This window comes from Tachypleus tridentatus, unplaced genomic scaffold (genome assembly GCF_004210375.1).
Source record: "Tachypleus tridentatus isolate NWPU-2018 unplaced genomic scaffold, ASM421037v1 Hic_cluster_2, whole genome shotgun sequence".
Classification (NCBI taxonomy): domain Eukaryota; kingdom Metazoa; phylum Arthropoda; class Merostomata; order Xiphosura; family Limulidae; genus Tachypleus; species Tachypleus tridentatus.
In genome coordinates this window covers 9,140,566-9,148,336 of record NW_027467782.1, presented here as the reverse complement: position 1 = coordinate 9,148,336, position 7,771 = coordinate 9,140,566, and positions in this window count along the sequence as shown.

Sequence of the window (7,771 nt, the reverse complement as noted above, 5' to 3'; positions counted from 1 at the left end):
CTGATGTTGGGTGTGTAGTACGTGATCTAATGATGATGTAGTGCATGATGTCTGATGTTGGGTGTGTAGTACGTGATCTAATGATGATGTGTAGTGCATGATGTCTGATGTTGGGTGTGTAGTACGTGATCTAATGATGATGTAGCATGATTGCATGATGTGTGATGTTGGGTGTGTAGTACGTGATCTAATGATGATGTGTAATTACATGATGTCTGATGTTGGGTGTGTAGTACGTGATCTAATGATGATGTGTAGTGCATGATGTCTGATGTTAGGTGTGTAGTACGTGATCTAATGATGATGTGTATTACATGATGTCTGATGTTGGGTGTGTAGTACGTGATCTAATGATGATGTGTAGTGCATGATGTCTGATGTTGGGTGTGTAGTACGTGATCTAATGATGATGTAAGTGCATGATGTCTGATGTTAGGTGTGTAGTACGTGATCTAATGATGATGTGTAGTGCATGATGTCTGATGTTGGGTGTGTAGTACGTGATCTAATGATGATGTGTAGTACATGATGTCTGATGATGATGTGTAGTGCATGATGTCTGATGTTGGGTGTGTAGTACGTGATCTAATGATGATGTGTAGTGCATGATGTCTGATGTTGGGTGTGTAGTACGTGATCTAATGATGATGTGTAGTGCATGATGTCTGATGTTGGGTGTGTAGTACGTGATCTAATGATGATGTGTAGTGCATGATGTCTGATGTTGGGTGTGTAGTACGTGATCTAATGATGATGTGTATTGCATGATGTCTGATGTTGGGTGTGTAGTACGTGATCTAATGATGATGTGTAGTGCATGATGTCTGATGTTGATGTGTAGTACGTGATCTAATGATGATGTGTAGTGCATGATGTCTGATGTTGGGTGTGTAGTACGTGATCTAATGATGATGTGTAGTACATGATGTCTGATGTTGGGTGTGTAGTACGTGATCTAATGATGATGTGTAGTGCATGATGTCTGATGTTGGGTGTGTAGTACGTGATCTAATGATGATGTGTAGTGCATGATGTCTGATGTTGGGTGTGTAGTACGTGATCTAATGATGATGTGTAGTGCATGATGTCTGATGTTGGGTGTGTAGTACGTGATCTAATGATGATGTGTAGTGCATGATGTCTGATGTTGGGTGTGTAGTACGTGATCTAATGATGATGTGTGTTGCATGATGTCTGATGTTGGGTGTGTAGTACGTGATCTAATGATGATGTGTAGTGCATGATGTCTGATGTTGGGTGTGTAGTACGTGATCTAATGATGATGTGTAGTGCATGATGTCTGATGTTGGGTGTGTAGTACGTGATCTAATGATGATGTGTAGTGCATGATGTCTGATGTTGGGTGTGTAGTACGTGATCTAATGATGATGTGTAGTGCATGATGTCTGATGTTGGGTGTGTGTAGTACGTGATCTAATGATGATGTGTATTGCATGATGTCTGATGTTGGGTGTGTAGTACGTGATCTAATGATGATGTGTAGTGCATGATGTCTGATGTTGATGTGTGTACGTGATGTGTGTATTGCATGATGTCTGATGTTGATGTGTAGTACGTGATCTAATGATGATGATGTGATGTTGGGTGTGTAGTACGTGATTCAATGATGATGTGTAGTGCATGATGTCTGATGTTGGGTGTAGTACGTGATCTGATGATGATGTGTATGCAATGATGTCTGATGTTGGGGTGTGGTACGTGATCTAATGATGATGTGTAGTGTATGATGTCTGATGTTGGGTGTGTAGTACGTGATCTAATGATGATGTGTAGTGCATGATGTCTGATGTTTGGGTGTAGCAATGTGATCTAATAATGATGATGTGTATTGCATGATGTCTGATGTTGGGTAAAGTAGCAAATGATCTAATGTGATGATGTGTAGTGCATACATGTCTGAGTTGCGTGTAGTACGTGATCCAACGATGATGTGTAGTGCATGATGTCTGATGTCGGGGTGTAGTAATGTGATCCAATGATGATGTGTGTAGTGCATAATGTCTGATGCTTAGTGTGCAGTACCGTGTCTCCTAATGATGCGTGTGTACGTGCATGCACGTCCGATGATGTTGCGTGTAGCGTTATGATCCAATGATGATGCTTTAGTGCATGATGTCCGATGATGATGTGGTGCATGATGTCTGATGCTGGGTGTAGCGTACGTGATCCAATGATGATGTGTAGTGCATGATGTCTGATGCCAGGTGTGTAGCAATGTGATCTAATGATGCTGTACCATGATACGATGCCAATGACGTCTGATCCATGATGTGTAGTGCATGATGTCCAATGATGATGCGTAGTGCATGATGTCTGATGTTGCGTGTGTAGTACGTGATCTGAATGATGATGTGTAGTGCATGATGTGCGATGATGATGTGTGTGCAGATGTCCTGATGTTGGGTGTGTAGTACGTGATCCAACATGATGAGGCAGATGTGTGACAGATGATGTGTAGTGCATGATGTCCTGATGTTGGGTGTGTAGTACGTGATCCAATGATGATGTGCAATAGCATGGTGTCTGATGCTGGGTGTGTATTACGTGATCCAATGATGATGTGTAGCAATGATGTCCAATGATGATGTGTACTGCATGATGTCCGTGATGATTACGTGCAGTGCATGATGTCCGATGCTGGGTGTGTAGCATGTGATCCAATGATGATGTGTGTAGTGCATGATGTCTGATGCGTTGCGTGTACGACATGATGTCTGATGTGTGGGTGCATGATGTACGTGATCTAATGATGATGTGTAGTGTATGATGTCTGATGTTGTGTGTAGTACGCGATCCAATGATGATGTGTAGTGCATGATGTCTAATGATGGGTGTGTACTGCATGATGTCCGATGATGATCTGTAGTAATGATGTCCTGATGTTGGGTGTGTAGCAACGCGATCCAATGATGATATGTACTACTGCATGATCGTCTGGATGTTGATGTAGCGCATGATGTCTGATGATGGGTGTGTAGTACGTGATGATAATCCAATGATGATGTGTACTGCATGACGTCTAATGATGGGTGTGTATTGCATGATGTCCAATGATGATGTGCAGTATGATATCTGATGTTGGGTGTGTAGCACGTGATCCAACGATGATGTGTAGTGCATGATGTCTAATGATGATGTGTAGTGCATGATGTCTGATGTTGCGTGTAGCACGTGATCCAATGATGATGTGTAGCGCATGATGTCCGATGCGTTGCGTGTAGTACGTGATCTAATGATGATGTGTACATGGTACGCATGCCGGTCTGATGCCAGGCGTGTAAGCACGTGATCCAATGATGATGATGTAAAGTGCATGATGTCTGATGATGAGTGTAGTACGTGATCCAATGACGATGTGTGGCATGATGTCTGATTAGGGTGTGTAGTACGTGATTCAATGATGATGTGTAGTGCATGATGTCCGATGTTGGGTGTGTAGTACGTGATCTAATGATGATGTGTATTGCATGATGTCTGATGTTGCGGATGTAGTACGTGATTCAATGATGATGTGTGTAGTACGATGTCCATGATGATGTGTAGCGTACGATGTCCTGATGTCAGTGTAGCAATGCGGAACTCAATGATGATGTGTAGTGCATGATGTCTGATGCTGGGTGTGAAGTACGTGATCCAATGATGATGTGTACGCATGATGTCTGATGTTGGGTGTAGTACGTGATCCAATGATGATGTGTAGTGCATGATGTCTGATGTGGGTGTGTAGTACGTGATCTCAATGATGATGTGTGTATAATGATGTCCGATGCTGGTGTGTAGCAACGCGATCTAATGATGATGTGTAGCATGATGATCCGATGATGATGTAGTGCATGATGCCTGATGATGGGTGTAGCAATGCGTGATGTCCTGATGTTGGTGTAGCAGTACGATGTCTGATGCTGGGTGTGAAGCAATGCGACAACGTATTGATGATGTGTAGTGCATGAGTTCTGATGATGGGTGTACTGCATGATGATCCAATGATGACATGTGTAAAGTAATATGTCTGATGTTGGGTGTGTAGCAACGTGATCCAATGATGATGTGTACTGCATGATGTCCAATGATGCGTGTGTAGTACATGATGTAAATGATGATGTGTAGCGCATGATGTCTGATGTTGTGTATAGTACGTGATCCAATGATGATGTGTAGTGCATGATGTGTCTAATGATGATGTGTAGTACATGATGTCTGATGATGATGTAGAATGCATGATGTCTGATGTTGCGTGTGTAGTACGATCTAACAATGATGATGTGTAGTACATGATGTCTGTATGATGGATGTGTAGTAAAATATCCGATGATGATGTGTAGTACATGATGTCTGATGTTGGGTGTAAAGTACGCGATCCAATGATGATGTGTAGTGCATGATGTCTGATGATGGGTGTGTAGTACATGATCCAATGATGATGATGTATTACATGATGTCTAATGATGATGGGTATAGTGCATGATGTCTGATGTGATGATGTGTAGTGCATGATGTCTGATGCGTTGCGTGTAGCAATGTGATCCAATGATGATGCAGTGCATGACGTCCAATGATGGGTGTAGTAGCACGATGATCCAATGATGATGCGTAGTGCATGATGTCTGATGCTTGGGTGTGTAGTACGTGATCTAACGATGATGCAGTATGATGTCCGATGTGGGTGTGTAGCATGATCCAATGATGGTGGTAGTGCATGATGTCTGATGTTGGTGTGTAGTACGTGATCTAATGATGATGTGTAGTATGATGTCTGATGTTGGGTGTGTAGTAACGTGATCTAATGATGATGTGCAGTGCATGATGTCCGATGCTGCGTGTGTAGTAATGTGATCTGACGATGATGCAGGGCATAACGTCTGATGTTGGGTGTGTAGTATGTGATCTAATGATGATGTGTAGTGCATGATGTCCGATGTTGGGTGTGTAGTACGTGATCTAATGATGATGTGTACTGCATGATGTCTGATGCTGGGTGTAAAGTACGTGATCTAATGATGATGTGTAGTGCATGATGTCTAATGATGATGTGTAGTGCATGATGTCTGATGTTGGGTGTGTGCAATGATTCAATGATGATGTGCAGTACATGATCTCTGATGTTGGTGTGTAGTGCACGATCCAATGATGATGTGTAGTGCATGATGTCCGATGTTGCGTGTAGTACGTGATCAATGATGATGTGCGTACATGATGTCCGATGCTGCGTGTAGCGTGATGCAATGATGATGTGTAGTGCATGATGTCCGATTGGGCGTGTAGCAATGTGATCCAATGATGATGTAAGTACGATGTCCAATGATGATGTGTACGTAATGATCTGACGATGATGTGTAGTGCATGATGTCCGATGTGGGTGTGTAGCACGTGATCCAATGATGATGCGTAGTGCATGATGTCTGATGCTGGGTGTGTAGTGCGTGATCCATGATGATGTGCAGTGCATGATGTCAATGATGACGTGTGTGTAATGCATGATGTCCAATGATGATGTGTAGCATGACGTCTGATGATGGGTGTGTAGTACGTGATCTAATGATGATGTGTAGTATGATGTCTGATGATGGGTGTAAAGTACGTGATCTAATGATAATGTGTAGTGCATAATGTCTGATGTTGGGTGCGTGATGTGGGTGTGTAGCAACGTGATTCAATGATGATGTGTAGCATGATGTCCGATGTTGGCTGTGAAGCGTGATCCTAATGATGATGTGTAGTGCATGATGTCTGATGCTGGGTGCGTAGTAACGTGATCCAATGATGATGTGTAATGCATGATGTCCGTGTGCTGGGTGTAGTATGTGATCTAATGATGATGTGTAGTGCATGATGTCCGATGCTGGGTGTGTAGCACGTGATCTAATGATGATGTGGAAGTACATGATGTCTGATGTTGCGTGTGTAGTACGTGATCTAAATGATGATGTGTAGTGCATGATGTCCGATGATGATGTGCAAGTAGCAATGCGATGTCTACCGATGATGTGTAGTGCATGATGTCCGATGTTGGGTGTAGCAACGTGATCTAATGATGATGTGTGAAGTGCATGATGTCTAATGATGGCTGTGTGTGTAATGATGATCTAATGATGATGCGTAGTGCATAACATCCGATGTTGGGTGTGTAAGCACGTGATCCAATGATGATGATGTAGTGCATGATGTCCAATGCTGGCCGTGTATGCATGATGATCCGATGATGATGTGTAGTAAAATGATGTCCGATGTTGGGTGTGTAGTACGTGATCCAATGATGATGTGTAGTGCATGATGTCCTAATGATGATGTGTATTGCATGATGTCCGATGATGATGTGTAGTAAATGATGTCTGATGTTGGGTGTGTAGCACGTACGTCCAATGATGATGTGTAGTGCATGACGTCCGATGTTGGGTGTGTAGTACGTGATCCAATGATGATGTGTAGTGCATGATGTCTGATGTTGGGTGTGTAGTACGTGATCCAATGATGATGTGTAGCATAACGTCCGATGATGGGTGTGTAGTGCAATGATGTCTGATACGCGTTGGGTGTGTATTACGTGATCTAATGATGATGTGAAGTATGATGTCTGATGTTGCGTGTAGCACGTGATCTAATGATGATGTGTAGCATGATGATCCGATGATGATGTGTATCAGTACTGCATGATGTCTGATGCGTTATGTGCATGTATAATGTGATCCAATGATGATGTGTAGTGCATGATGTCCGATGTTGATGTGTGTAATGCGATCTAATGATGATGTGTAGCGTATGATGTCTGATGTTGGGTGTGTAGTACGTGATCCAATGATGATGTGTGTACGCATGATGTCTGATGTTGTGCGTAGTACGTGATCCAATGTGATGATGTAAAGTGCATGATGTCCGATGCTGGGTGCGTAGTACGTGATCCAATGATGATGTGTAGTGCATGATGTCCTGACATGTGTAGTACGTGATCCAATGATGATGTGTAGTGCATGATGTCCGATGTTGGGTGCGTAGTACGTGATCTAATGATGATGTGTAGTGCATGATGTCCGATGTTGGGTGTGTAGCATGCGTGATTCAATGATGATGTGTACTGCATGATGTCTACATGCTGTGTGTGTAGTACGTGATCTAATGATGATGTGTAGTGCATGATGTCCGATGTTGGGTGTGTAGCACGTGATCTAATGATGATGTGTAGTGCATGATGTCTGATGCTGGGTGTGTAGCAAATGTGATCCAATGACGATGTGTAGTGTACGTGATGTGTCTAATGATGATGTACAGATGATGTCTGATGTTGGGTGTGTAGTACGTGATCTTAATGATGATGTGTAAAGCATGATGTCTGATGTTGGGTGTGTAGTACGTGATCTGTATGATGATGTGTATTGCATGATGTCTCAATGATGGGTGTGTAGTGCATGATGTAATGATGATGTGTGCATGATGTCTGAATGATGATGTGTACAATGGATGATGTTGTACGTGTAGTACGATTCAATGATGATGTGTAGTGCATGATGTCTAATGTTGGGATGATAATAGTATGTATACGTCTGATGATGATGTGTGAGTGCATGATGTCTAATGATGCGTGTAAATTGCATGATGTCTGATGATGATGTGTAGTGCATGATGTCTGATACAAGTTATGTGTAGTATGTGATCTAATTGATGATGTGTAGTGCATGATGTCTGATGATGATTGTGTAATACATGATGTCTGATGATGATGTGTAGTGCATGATGTCTGATGTTGCGTGTGTGTAGT